This window comes from Mustelus asterias, chromosome 20 (assembly GCF_964213995.1).
Source record: "Mustelus asterias chromosome 20, sMusAst1.hap1.1, whole genome shotgun sequence".
NCBI lineage: Eukaryota > Metazoa > Chordata > Chondrichthyes > Carcharhiniformes > Triakidae > Mustelus > Mustelus asterias.
Genome location: NC_135820.1, coordinates 18,986,785 through 19,001,990, shown reverse-complemented (window position 1 = coordinate 19,001,990; position 15,206 = coordinate 18,986,785).

The following is a 15,206-nucleotide window of genomic DNA, read 5'->3' as shown; positions in this document are numbered from 1 at the left end:
TCTCACCTTAAACCTATGCCCTCTAGTTTTAGACTCCCCTACCTTTGGGAAAAGATATTGACTATCTAGCTGATCTATGCCCCTCATTATTTTATAGACTTCAGTGATATCACCCCTAAGCCTCCTACGCTCCCGGTAGCATCCTAGTAAATCTTTTCGGCACTCTTTCTAGTTTAATAATATCATTTCTATAATAGGGTGAACACAGCATTCTAAGTGTGGCCTTACCGATGTCTTGCACAACTTCAACAAGATGCCCCAACCCCTGTATTCAATGTTCTGACCAAGTATGCTGAATGCCTTCTTCACCACCCTGTCCACCTGTGACTCCACTTTCAAGGAGCTATGAACATGTACTCCTAGATCTCTTTGTTCTATAACTCTCCCCAATGCCCTACCATTAACTGAGTAAGTCCTGCCCTGGTTCGATCTACCAAAATGCATCACCTCGCATTTATCTAAATTAAACTCCATCTGCCATTCTTCAGCCCACTGGCCCAATTGATCAGGATCCCGTTGCAATCCTAGATAACCTTCTTCATTGTCCACTATGCCACCAATCTTGGTGTCATCTGCAAACTTACTAACCATGCCTCCTAAATTCTCATCCAAATCATTAACATAAATGACAATAACAGTGGACCCAACACTGATCCCTGAGGCACACCGCTGGTCACAGGCTTCAGTTTGAAAAACAATCCTCTGCAACCACCCTCTGTCTTCTGTCATCAAGTCAATTTTATATCCATTTGGCTATCTCATCCTGGATCCCGTGAGATTGAATCTTATGCAACAACCTACCATGTGGTACCTTGTCAAAGGCCTTGCTAAAGTCCATGTAGACAACATCAGCTGCACTGCCCTCATCTACCTTTTTGGTTACCCCGTCAAAAAACTCAATCAAATTTGTGAGTCATGATTTTCCACTCACAAAGCCATTCTGACTGTCCCTAATCAATCCTTGCATCTCTAAATGCCTGTAGATCCTGTCTCTCAGAATACCTTCCAACAACTTACCCACTACAGATGTGAGGCTCACCGGCCTGTAGTTCCCAGGCTTTTCCCTGCAGTCCTTCTTAAACAAAGGCACAACATTTGCCACCCTCCATCTTCAGGCACCTCACCTGTGGCTGTCAATGATTCAAATATCTCTGCTCGGGGATCCGCAATTTCCTTCCTAGCGTCCTACAATGTCCAGGGATATGCTTCATCAGATCCCAGGGATTTATCTATCTTGATGTGCTTTAAGACTTCCGGCACCTCCTTCTCTGTTATAAGTACACTCCTCAAGACATCACTATTTATTTCCCAAGTTCCCTAACATTCATGCCTTTGTCAACAGTAAATACTGATGAGAAATATTCATTTAGGATCTCACCAATCTCTTGTGGATCCACACATAGATGACCTTATTGATCCTTAAGAGGCCCTACTCTCTCCCTTGCTACTCTTTTGCACTTTATGTATTTGTAGAATCTCTTTGGATTCTCCTTTGCCTTACCAGCCAAAGCAATCTCGTGTCTCCTTTTTGCCCTCCTGATTTCTCTCTTAACTCTACTTCTACCACTATACTCTTCAATGGATCCATTTGATCCCAGCTGCCTATGCATGTCATGTGCCTCCTTGACCAGGGCCTCTATATGCTCAATATACTTCTACCAGCCTTGCCCTTCACTCCAAGAGGAATGTGCTTACCCTGAATCATGGGTAACACACTTTTGAAAATCTCCCACTTATCATTTGTCCCTTTGCCTGCCAATAGACTCCCGCAATTAACGTTCGAAAGTTCCTGTCTGGAGCAGAGAAGACTAAAGGGTGACTTGATTGAGGTGTTCAAGATTATGAGGAGCATGAACAGGGTGGAGAGGGAGCAGCTGTTCCCCTTAGTTGAAGGGTCAGTTACGAGGGGACACAAGTTAAAAGTGAGGTGTGGGAGGTTTAGGGAGGATTTGAGGAAAAGCTTTCTTGCCCAGAGGGTGGTGACAATCTGGAATGCGCTGCCTGGGAGGGTGGTGGAGACGAGATGCATCACATCCTTTAAAAAGTACCTGGATGAGTACTTGGAATGCCATAACATTCAAGGCTATGGGCCAAGTGCTGGCAAATGGGATCAGGTCAGGGCATTTAATGCATTGGTGCAGACTCGATGGGCCAAAGGGCCTCTTCTGCACTGTAATATTCTGTGATTCTGTGAAATGTCAGCTGCCTCTCCACCGTCTTATCTTTTGACCTAATTTCCCAGTCCACTTTAGCCAACTCTATCTTCAAAACGTTATGATTGCCTTTATCTAAGTTTAAAACTGGATCCACATTTTTAATTCTCAAATGGAATGTAAAATTCCATCATGTTATGATCACTCTTGCCTCAAAGATCTGTAGCCATAAGACCATTAATCAATCCTGAGTCATTACACGTCATCGCATCTTAAATAGTCTGCTCCCTGTTAGGCTCCAGAAACTGTTGTTCTCAGATACTGTGCTAAATTCACTCTATGAATTCATCCTCAAGGTCACCACTGCAAATTTGACTTATCCAATTGATGTGAAGATTAAAGTCATCCGTGATTATTGTAGCACCTTTGTTACAAGCCCCATTGATTCTGGCTGTATACTCTGTCATACTGGCTATCTATTTTGAAACACTCCCTCGCGTGCCTTGCCTGAGTGTTTACATCGTTCGTCAATGAAATGCCATGCATTACAGAATGGAATCTGAATGACATCATCCGGATAGTCCACAGCCAGAAGGCATACAGCAGAAACAAGGGGTTGATCTTGATAATCATTACGGCCTCTACCACAGTTTGCAGTCAAGCAGAAAGTCAGGCCACTGAAAACGGAGCCAGATCAGGTTAGTTTTTGCTCGAGTGTCCGGAGATGTTTACCCATAAAATCATGTGACACATGATGTTTTAATTAAAAAATACAACAGTACGAGAGGCAGCACAACAAATCCAACAATATTTACAGCTATGCACGATATTTTGCTCACAGGAGTAGTACTGCTCGCTGTCTGACCTTGCCCAAGCCTTCGGGGCTCAGTGGATGTTGGTCTCAGAAGTAAAGTCTCTAGACTCCCACGAGCCTTCTCCTTGTCCTCTTCAACCGGTGTACTGATCCCCATGAATGGGATGGGACACCTGCATCTATTCACTTCTTCACTCCGGGCACTGGTTATTGACTTTCCTCGTTGACCGAGTGTGGGGGTTGAGGTCCCGGCTCCTGTAGCCTGATAGGTGTGACGAAGATCCTTTCGATGGTCAAATGTACTTCACCGGTTATCCCCGGAACAGATGACGTACACCAAACATTCTTTTGAGTTTTAATGTTTTGAAAATATGAGCTTTAGGGCTCAGAAGTTTGTTTGGCAATTCTCGGCCAGTCGTATTCCGACATCACCAACACCTGCCAGGGTTGTGGTGAACACTGTTACGGGTGTATTAACAACTCCCACGAGTGCCTTCTTTCCTTTGCTATTTCTTATCTCCACACAAATTGATTTCATATCTTTATCTTCTGAACCAAGATTATTACTCGCTACTGTACTGATCTCATTCTTGATTAGCAGAGCTATTTCACCACCTCTTCCTTTCCTCTTGTCCTTCCAAAAATGCCAAATATCTTTGAGTATTCAGATCACAGCCTTGGTAACCACATGGTTAGTATATCATACTGATTTATTTATATTTGTTCTGTTGATTCATCCAGTTTGTTATGAAGGCTGTGAGCACTCAGATGAAGAATTTTTAATCTTTCCTTTTTACCATTTTCCCTCCTCCTGGTGCACTTTGATGTTTATCCCTTCCTGTCACACTCCGGTTATCATTACCTACATTGCTACCCTGAACTATTATCTTGTCCTTTTTCTTTAACTTTTTAAATGTCCCCTCACTTGAACCATCACCTCCTACACCAGCACTATTAATTTTAAATCCTTTTCTACAGTCCTAGTTATAAGATTCACAGGACACTGGTTCCATGCACAGTTCGGGTTGTGATGTTAGTGTATCTTTAAGATATTTCTTTTAATCATGGTCATAGCCTTGGGTGATGTCATGGCTGGAAGGAGGAAAAAAAACCAGGGTGGTCAGGTGAAAGAAGTTTTTCAGCTTTCAGTTTGTTTTGTCTGCAGTATTAGAGGTAGTCTTAGAAGTTAGCTGGAAAAGAAGTCTCTTTCCCTCTGTTTTGCTTTTAATATTTTACCAGTTAGCTGAAAGACCATGTTACGATGCTGCAGGAAAGAATCTGTGCTTTGTTGTTTTGTGGAGCTGATTTGACTTCAAACTGCTCTACATTTTCATGATCATTCAGCCCAGGGAACCGGATTCCAGTATCATGTGAGCTTTAGCCTGTGCAGTGATAAGCCTGTTTGAAGGGTTTTGTTTATTGGATATTGGTTTTGATTGGAACATCTGGTATATATTGGTTAAGGGTTATACATTATAGTGATTGTTTTGTTTCTTGTTTGAAATTCATAAAAGTTCTTGCTAATTTTCTTACTATATATGTTAACTATATTCTTAAATAAACTTTGTTTGATAAAAGTTCCCTAGTGGTGCTTTGAATCATACCTGAAGTGAAACATATCAGACTTATCCTAGCCAAATACAAAATGCAAGACTTATGATTCAGACGGGCTTCATAAAACACTTTGGAGTTTCTGATCTGAACCATAACAGGGCAAAGGCAGTCCCAGTGGTACAGCTCCCTCCTTCCCCAGTATGGGTGCCAGTGTCCCATGAGGTTAGCTGGATTGGCTATGCTAAATTGCCCCTTAGTGTCCAAAGATGTGTAGGTTAGGGGGATTAGCCATGGTCGATGCTTGGGTTTATGTGGGTGTGGGCCAGGGCAAAATGTTCTTTCAGGGAGTTGTTGAAGTTTTGATGGGCTGAATGGCCTTCTTCTGCACTATAGGGATTCTATGGTTTAAAGCCCATTTCTCCAAATCTTTGAGCCACTCATTCAACTCCTTGGTCTTACTTACCCTGTGCCAATTTGCTCACAGCGCAAGTTGTAATCCAGAGATCATTGCTATTCCAGAATAATAAAATCATAGAATCCCTATTGCGCAGAAGGAGGCCATTCAGCCCATCGGGTCTGCACCATTCTCTGACAAAGCCTCTTACCCAGGCCCTATCCCTGTAACTCCACATGTTTATCCTGCTAATTTCCCTAATGTATACTTCTTGGGACACTAAGGGGAAATTTAGCATGGCCAATGCACCTAACCCGCACATCTTTGAACTGTGGGAGGAAACCGGAGCATCCGAACAAAACCGACACTGACACAGGGAGAATGTGCAAACTCCATACAGACAGTGACCCGAGGCCAGAATTGAATCCGGGTCCCTGACACTGAGGCAGCAGTGCTAACCACTGTGCCACTGTGCCACCCATATTCTGCTTTTTAAAATTTTTTAAAAATTTAATCCCTAGCTGTTCATACTCCCCTCAGCAGAATCTCTTTCTTACTTCAAACTATGCGATTGATACCCATGTGGACCATGACAACTGGACCCCTTCTCCTCCCACTCCAACTGACTGAGCTGTCAGCCATTAAGTGTTCATACTTTAATGGGACACTTTGATGGAGGTAATGATTGCTTTGATCACTGAGGCAAATTCAAACACGAGGGCAAATAAGCACCTTCCATGTAGATCGAGCTTCCCCCGGGGCAGCGAGATCCCCTCCTCCAACCTGAGGTGAGGTGAGCGCCGATAGGGCTTTGCTCCATGTCCCTGTGAGCACCCATATGATTCAATCCGCTGAGACCCACGCAAAAGAAGGAACTTGCATTTCTACAACACCCTGCACAACCTCAGGATTTACCCAAATTGCTTCAGACATAGAAAATAGAAGCAGGAGGAGGCCATTCGGCCCTTCGAGCCTGCTCCGCCATTCATTAAGATATGGCTGATCATCAAATTCAATATCCTGATCCCCGCTTTCCCGCATATCCCTTGATCTCTTTAGTCCCAAGAACTATATCTAATTTCTTCTTGAAATCGCACAACTTTTTGGCCTCAACTGCTTTCTGTGGTAGTGAATTACGTCCAATGAAGTGTAATCTGTGTTGAAGTGCAGGAAATATGGCAGCAAATTTGTGCACAGTCAGATCCCACAAACAGGGCTAACTACCAAATCATTTGTTTTCTTTTGGGTGGCGTTAGTTGAGAGATAGATATAAGACACCAAGAGTAACTGCCCTGCTTTTCTTCAAATAATATCATGGGATCTTTAAATCAAAGAACAAAGCAGAGAACAGCAAAGGAACAGGCCCTTCAGCCCTCCAAGCCTGTGCTGATCACGGTGCCTGCCGAAACTAAAACATCCATCTGATGAAACACTCAGGGTCTTGGTTTAACATCATTGTGCGAAAGACGGCACCTTTGACAGTGCAGCACTCTCTCAGTGCTGCGCTGGATTGTGTTCTCAAGTTATTGGAGTGAGGTTCAAACCCAAAGGCCAGAATTTTCCAGCCCCGTTGTGGTGAAACCCGCTGTGGGAGATTTGCCAGCCCAGTGAAAGGTCGATTGACTTTCAGCGGGACTGGACAATCCCAGTGATGTACGGGGCTGGGAAATCCCACCCATAATCTTCCAACTCAGAGGCAAACCACTGAGTCAGGACTGACATTGGGAAACAATCGATTGGCCAATTTAAAGTTTAATATTTACTTATTAGTGTCACAAGTAGGCTTACGTTAACACTGCAATGAAGCTACTGTGAAAACCCCCTAGTCGCCATACTCCAGTGCCTGTTCGGGTACACCAAGGGAGAATTTAAGAGGCCAATGCACTTAACCAGCACGTCTTTCAGACTGTGGGAGCACCCAGAGGAAACCCACGCAGACACGGGGAGAGATCCTATGTATGCTTCGCTCTGTTTGCTTCAGTCTCTGCAAAGGCTTCATTTTAAGATATTTCTACCTATGTAACTAACTGTGCTAAGCTTAAAAGAATGACTACATTTTAGAACTCAGAAGGCATGCTGGGTTAGCTGAAAATTGACCGCATTCTTGAAAAGTACACAGCAAGCAAAATAAGTTTTATTAGCAGCTGCAAAACCTGTGTTTGCCAGAGAGAGACATGTTGCGGAAAACATTTCCAATAATGAGACAAGAATTAACATATAGTTTGGAACTGTGTGTTCAGCTTGCAGTTTGTTATTGAAATCCTGTCCAGTACGGTACAGGGACTGGCTTAGTAGCCAGTCTCAAAGTTTGAATTTCTCTTCGGTTCTATAATGATTTCATTTTCTTTAATTTCTGTCCAATAAAGAAAATCCATTTCAAAATTCCATACCAGTGCTGTCCCCGGCTATTCAAAGGAATGAATGAATCCTACACACGGGGAGAACATGCAGATTCCAAATAGATAGTGACCCGAGGCTAGACTCGAACCTAGGTCCCTGGCACTGTGAGGCAGCAGTGCTAACCACTGTGCCACCATGCCCCAACCACCTCACCACAGCAAAGAGAAATGTCCACGGCAGCTTACAACAAACTCTGTGAGATTCGACGGCAACTCCCACTCTTCCTGTGTCCATAGCCGGTGCTCAGGCAGTTAATGTCTGAATGACAGACTGGATATAATAGACTTGCTGCATTGAAAGATGCTAATCATTAATCTCATTACCATGAAGGCAGTTTCAGCATCATCAACTGGAGATACTTTATGCAGCCTGAGTGTTGCCAAGGGGAGGACTGCAGTAGTTGCCTCTTGCATGCAAAGCTATAGTTTCAACTTCACTTCTCCCTCTCAGAGAAAGCAGTTCGGCTGTCTATTAATGAACCTCTAATTGCTTTAATCACCCCAAAGCGTGACACTCGGGACACTAAATAAAATTTCGATGTAAAAACGGTTTCCTTTGGCAGCACGACATGTTTTTCAAAGGATCGACACAATCAAATAAAACAGCCGTTCACTGAACTGCAATCTTAAGGGGAGCTGGTTGATTGCCAATTTGTACTCCCTGCCAGTGCAATAGGAGAATCCCTGGGAATATTGGGATTACTCCAGGGAAAGCATGGCAGGATTACTCCATTTGCAACGAGCATTCTTCTGAAATGTCCAACATTCTGTGACAGAGGGTGGTGAAGATGTGGAACTTGCTTCAAGGAGTAGTTGAGTTACTTCGAACAGTTTTTCGTTATCTGTCTTATCGAACCCCATCGTAACCTTGTACACCTCTATCAAATCTCCTCTTCTTTGCTCCAAAGAGAATAACACAGCTTGTCCAACCTAACTTCAACCCGGGAACCGTTCTGGTAAATCTCCTCCACACCCTCTCAAGGACTCTCACCTCTTTCCTAAAGTGTGGTGACCAGAACTGGACTCAATACTCTAGTTGTGGCCTAACCAAAGCTTTAGAAAGATTTGGCATCAGTGACGTGCTTTTTTAGATGCTGAGAGGTTGTTTTCCCTTGTAGGAGAGTCCAGGACCAGTGGGCATAATTTCAAAGTAAGGGGTCACCCAGTTAAAACAGAGATAAGGAGGAATTTCTTCTCTCAGAGAGTAGTGAATCTATGAAATGCTTTGTTGCTGCAGAGGCTGGGCCATAAACTTGTTCAAGCCTATGATGAGAGATTGATTTTTAATCAGTAAGAGAATCAAGGGTTTTGGGAATAAAGTGGGAAAGTGGAGTTGAGGATTATCATGTCAGATCAGTCATGATCTCATTGAATGGTGGAGCAGACTCAATGGGCCGAATGGTCTACTTCTGCTCCTTAAACCATCTCTCTTTCCTAACACTATTCCAATGCCCCTCTGGCTGCTCTTCCACACTTTACCCTCTGTAAACTTGAGGACATCCAAACCTCTCCAAAGGTATGGTGGTACAATGGTTAGCACTGCTGCCTCACAGCGCCAGGGACCTGGGTTCAATTTCCGGCCTTGGGTCACTGTCTGTGCAGAGTCTGCACTTTCTCCCCGTGTCTGCGTGGGTTTCCTCCGGGTGCTCCACTTTCCTCCCACAGTCCGAAAGGCATGCTGGTTAGGTGCATTGGCCATGCTAAATTCTCCCTCAGTGTATCCAAATAGGCGCAGGAGTGTGGCAACTGGGAGATTTTCACAGTAACTTCATTGCAGTGTTGATGTAAGCCTACTTGTGACACTAATAAATAAAATTTAAATGCTGACAATGGTTTAGCTTGAACCAAATCCCATTCCTCTATCACCACAGCAATCGCCCACCTCTATAGGCTCCCGATCAAACAGCATCTTGGTTTGCAAATTCCCACCATTGTTTTCAGATCCCTCCATGACGCCCCCAGCCCCTATCCCTATCTGTGTAAACTCCTCCAGCCCCACAACCCTCTGAGATACCTGTGCTGCTCTAATTCTGGCCACCTGAGTATCCCTGATTAAATTTTCCCACCATTGTTGGCTGTGCCTTCGACTGCCTGAGCCCCAAGCTCTGCAAGCACTCCCTTCCCCTCGTTGGACAGGATTTTTCAGTCCCACCCTCCCCAGGACAGGAAATTCACCCCCCCCCCCCCCCCCCCCCGAGGTCAATGGATGTTTTGATTGTCCGCCGAATTCTCCGTCCCGTCTATGGGAGGTGGGACTGGAAGACACCTCATTGTGCCAGGGACATGGGATCAATTCCTGGCTTGTGTCACTGTCTTGTGGAATCTGCATGTTCTCCCCATGTCTGCGTGGGTTTCCTCCCACAGTCCAAAGATGTGCGGGTTCGTTTGATTGGCCAGGCTAAATTGCCCCTTAGTGTCATGGGGTAAATACATGGGGTTTCGGGGGTAGGGCCTGGGTGGGATTGTGGTCGGTGCAGACTCGATGGGCGGAATGGCCTCCTTCTGCACTGTAGGGATTCTATGAATTAGACCTTGTCTGGAACTTTGGGTGAGATTCGAACATTCAGTGAGATTTGAACACACGGGGCTTTGTGAGCGGTGTGTATGTTATCAGCTTGCCTGAATAGGAAGGATTTTACTCGGTGGGTGAGCAATAATTCTCATCTCCATAATGAGCGCTCTGATGCTCCCGTGTCCAAGTGACAGTGTGAAAAGGGCCTGAAATGTAACTGTCAGAACTAATTAATGTCATGTATTAATTATTCCTTCCTACATTACTCTGCTAACCAGCAAAGTCAAACTTGTGCTGTGTTAAAATGAGCCATCACAACTTAATTAAAATTCACTTTTCCTTCTTGTACAGAGGCCATGATGTGACAGTCAAACGATCCATTTTTTGTCATTTAAACCTCGGAGTGTATTTCCTTGCCTAATGCTGCTTTCTGCAGCTCAGGCTTGTAATGAGGCATTGAGTGTTGGCTTCCCGATAACATCTCGCTCAACTGGTCAGTTTATTTGGAGGCTAAGTGACACAATTTGACCTCGGAGGGTAACCTATCTGAACATTGTCTTATCCTGCTCCAACTCGTGCCTTGACCTCTGCATGCATCCGTCTGTACTTGCTGATCCACATTGGCTCCTGTCTCATCAATGCCTCAGTGTGAAAACTCTCAAATCCCTCTCCTCCCTAGCTCTGTAAACTCCTCCAACCCCCTGAGATAGCTGCACTCCTCCAATTCTGCACCCCTCATTTTAATTCCTCTACCACTGGTTACAGTGCCTTCAGTCGCTGAGACCCAGGGCTGTGTTTACTCAGTGAGAGTAGGGCTGTGTGTGCACGGGTCTATGTTTACTCAGTGAGAGTAGGGCTGTGTGTGCACGGGTCCGTGTTTACTCAGTGAGAGTAGGGCTGTGTGTGCGCGGGTCTGTGTTTACTCAGTGAGAGTAGGGCTGTGTGTGCGCGGGTCTGTGTTTACTCAGTGAGAGTAGGGCTGTGTGTGCGCGGGTCCGTGTTTACTCAGTGAGAGTAGGGCTGTGTGTGCGCGGGACTGTGTTTACTCAGTGAGAGTAGGGCTGTGTGTGCGCGGGTCCGTGTTTACTCAGTGAGAGTAGGGCTGTGTGTGCGCGGGACTGTGTTTACTCAGTGAGAGTAGGGCTGTGTGTGCGCGGGACTGTGTTTACTCAGTGAGAGTAGGGCTGTGTGTGCGCGGGACTGTGTTTACTCAGTGAGAGTAGGGCTGTGTGTGCGCGGGTCCGTGTTTACTCAGTGAGAGTAGGGCTGTGTGTGCACGGGTCTGTGTTTACTCAGTGAGAGTAGGGCTGTGTGTGCACGGGTCTGTGTTTACTCAGTGAGAGTAGGGCTGTGTGTGCGCGGGTCCGTGTTTACTCAGTGAGAGTAGGGTGGTGTGTGCGCAGGACTGTGTTTACTCAGAGAGAGTAGGGCTGTGTGTGCACGGGTCTGTGTTTACTCAGTGAGAGTAGGGCTGTGTGTGCGCGGGACTGTGTTTACTCAGTGAGAGTAGGGCTGTGTGTGCGCGGGACTGTGTTTACTCAGTGAGAGTAGGGCTGTGTGTGCGCGGGACTGTGTTTACTCAGTGAGAGTAGGGCTGTGTGTGCACGGGTCTGTGTTTACTCAGTGAGAGTAGGGCTGTGTGTGCACGGGTCTGTGTTTACTCAGTGAGAGTAAGGCTGTGTGTGCGCGGGACTGTGTTTACTCAGTGAGAGTAGGGCTGTGTGTGCGCGGGACTGTGTTTACTCAGTGAGAGTAGGGCTGTGTGTGCACGGGTCTGTGTTTACTCAGTGAGAGTAGGGCTGTGTGTGCACGGGTCTGTGTTTACTCAGTGAGAGTAGGGCTGTGTGTGCGCGGGACTGTGTTTACTCAGTGAGAGTAGGGCTGTGTGTGCACGGGTCTGTGTTTACTCAGTGAGAGTAGGGCTGTGTGTGCACGAGTCTGTGTTTACTCAGTGAGAGTAAGGCTGTGTGTGCGCGGGACTGTGTTTACTCAGTGAGAGTAGGGCTGTGTGTGCGCGGGACTGTGTTTACTCAGTGAGAGTAGGGCTGTGTGTGCACGGGTCTATGTTTACTCAGTGAGAGTAGGGCTGTGTGTGCACGGGTCTGTGTTTACTCAGTGAGAGTAGGGCTGTGTGTGCACGGGTCTGTGTTTACTCAGTGAGAGTAGGGCTGTGTGTGCACGGGTCTGTGTTTACTCAGTGAGAGTAGGGCTGTGTGTGCGCGGGACTGTGTTTACTCAGTGAGAGTAGGGCTGTGTGTGCACGGGTCTGTGTTTACTCAGTGAGAGTAGGGCTGTGTGTGCACGGGTCTGTGTTTACTCAGTGAGAGTAAGGCTGTGTGTGCGCGGGACTGTGTTTACTCAGTGAGAGTAGGGCTGTGTGTGCGCGGGACTGTGTTTACTCAGTGAGAGTAGGGCTGTGTGTGCACGGGTCTGTGTTTACTCAGTGAGAGTAGGGCTGTGTGTGCGCGGGACTGTGTTTACTCAGTGAGAGTAGGGCTGTGTGTGCGCGGGACTGTGTTTACTCAGTGAGAGTAGGGCTGTGTGTGCATGGGTCTGTGTTTACTCAGTGAGAGTCGGGCTGTGTGTGCACGGGTCTGTGTTTACTCAGTGAGAGTAGGGCTGTGTGTGCGCGGGACTTTGTTTACTCAGTGAGAGTAGGGCTGTGTGTGCACGGGTCTGTGTTTACTCAGTGAGAGTAGGGCTGTGTGTGCACGGGTCTGTGTTTACTCAGTGAGAGTAAGGCTGTGTGTGCGCGGGACTGTGTTTACTCAGTGAGAGTAGGGCTGTGTGTGCACGGGTCTATGTTTACTCAGTGAGAGTAGGGCTGTGTGTGCACGGGTCTGTGTTTACTCAGTGAGAGTAGGGCTGTGTGTGCACGGGTCTGTGTTTACTCAGTGAGAGTAAGGCTGTGTGTGCGCGGGACTGTGTTTGCCAAACCAAACCAAACCAAAGAAGAACGTACAGGGTAAATGGTAGGACTCTGAAGAGTGCAGTTGAACAGAGGGATCTGGGAATACAGGTACAGAATTCCCTAAAAGTGATGTCACAGGTGGATAGGGTCATAAAGAGTGCCTTTGGTACATTGGCCTTTATAAATCGGAGTATCGAGTATAAAAGTTGGAGTGTTATGGTAAGGTTATATAAGGCATTGGTGAGGCCGAATTTGGAGTATTGTGTACAGTTTTGGTCACCTAGTTAAAGGAAGGATGTAAATAAGATTGAAAGAGTGCAGAGAAGGTTCACAAGGATGTTGCCGGACTTGAGAAGCTGAGTTACAGAGAGAGATTGAATAGGTTAGGACTTTATTCCCTGGAGCGTAGAAGATTGAGGGGAGATTTGATAGAGGTGTATAAGATTTTGATGGGTATAGATAGAGTGAATGCGAGCAGGCTTTTTCCGCTGAGACTAGGGGAGAAAAAAACCAGAGGGCATGGGTTAAGGGTGAAAGGAGAAAAGTTTAAAGGGAATATTAGGGGGGGCTTCTTCACGCAGAGAGTGGTGGGAGTGTGGAATGAGCTGCCGGATAAAGTGGTAAATGCGGGGTCACTTTTAACATTTAAGAAAAACTTGGACGGGTTCATGGATGAGAGGGGTGTGGAGGGATATGGTCCAAGTGCAGGTCAGTGGGACTAGGCATAAAATGGTTCGTCACAGACAAGAAGGGCCAAAAGGCCTGTTTCTGAGTTGTAATTTTCTATGGTTCTATGGTTCTATGAGAGTAGGGCTGTGTGTGCACGGGTCTGTGTTTACTCAGTGAGACTAAGGCTGTGTGTGCGCGGGACTGTGTTTACTCAGTGAGAGTAGGGCTGTGTGTGCACGGGTCTGTGTTTACTCAGTGAGAGTAAGGCTGTGTGTGCGCGGGACTGTGTTTACTCAGTGAGAGTAAGGCTGTGTGTGCGTGGGACTGTGTTTACTCAGTGAGAGTAGGGCTTGTGTGCACGGGTCTGTGTTTACTCAGTGAGAGTAAGGCTGTGTGTGCGTGGGACTGTGTTTACTCAGTGAGAGTAGGGCTGTGTGTGCACGGGTCTGTGTTTACTCAGTGAGAGTAAGGCTGTGTGTGCGCGGGACTGTGTTTACTCAGTGAGAGTAAGGCGGTGTGTGCGCGCGGGGCTGTGTTTACTCAGTGAGAGTAGGGCTGTGTGTGCGCGGGACTGTGTTTACTCAGTGAGAGTAGGGCTGTGTGTGCGCGGGACTGTGTTTACTCAGTGAGAGTAGGGTGGTGTGTGCACGGGTCTGTGTTTACTCAGTGAGAGTAGGGCTGTGTGTGCGTGGGACTGTGTTTACTCAGTGAGAGTAGGGCTGTGTGTGCACGGGTCTGTGTTTACTCAGTGAGAGTAAGGCTGTGTGTGCGCGGGACTGTGTTTACTCAGTGAGAGTAAGGCGGTGTGTGCGCGCGGGGCTGTGTTTACTCAGTGAGAGTAGGGCTGTGTGTGCGCGGGACTGTGTTTACTCAGTGAGAGTAGGGCTGTGTGTGCGCGGGACTGTGTTTACTCAGTGAGAGTAGGGTGGTGTGTCCACGGGACTGTGTTTACTCAGAGAGAGTAGGGCTGTGTGTGCGTGGGACTGTGTTTACTCAGAGAGAGGAAGGCTGTGTGTGTACGGAACTGTGTTTACTCAGAGAGAGTAAGGCTGTGTGTGCGTGGGACTGTGTTTACTCAGAGAGAGGAAGGCTGTGTGTGCGCGGGTCTGTGTTTACTCAGAGAGAGGAGGGCTGTGTGTGCGCGGGACTGTGTTTACTTGGAGTGAGGAGGGCTGTGTGTGCGCAGGACTGTGTTTACTCAGTGAGAGGAGGTCTGTGTGTGCGCAGGACTGTGTTTACTCAGAGAGAGGAAGGCTGTGTGTGCGCGGGTCTGTGTTTACTCAGAGAGAGGAGGGCTGTGTGTGCGCGGGACTGTGTTTACTTGGAGTGAGGAGGGCTGTGTGTGCGCGGGTCTGTGTTTAGTCAGAGAGAGGAGGGCTGTGTGTGCGCGGGACTGTGTTTACTCGGAGTGAGGAGGGCTGTGTGTGCGCAGGACTGTGTTTACTCAGTGAGAGGAGGTCTGTGTGTGCGCGGGTCTGTGTTTACTCAGTGAGAGTAAGGCTGTGTGTGCGCGGGACCGTGTTTACTCAGTGAGAGTAAGGCTGTGTGTGCGCGGGGCTGTGTTTACTCAGTGAGAGTAGGGCTGTGTGTGCGCAGGACTGTGTTTACTCAGTGAGAGTAGGGCTGTGTGTGCGCGGGACTGTGTTTACTCAGTGAGAGTAGGGCTGTGTGTGCGTGGGACTGTGTTTACTCAGAGAGAGGAAGGCTGTGTGTGCGCGGGGCTGTGTTTACTCAGAGAGAGGAAGGCTGTGTGTGTACGGAACTGTGTTTACTCAGAGAGAGGAAGGCTGTGTGTGCGCT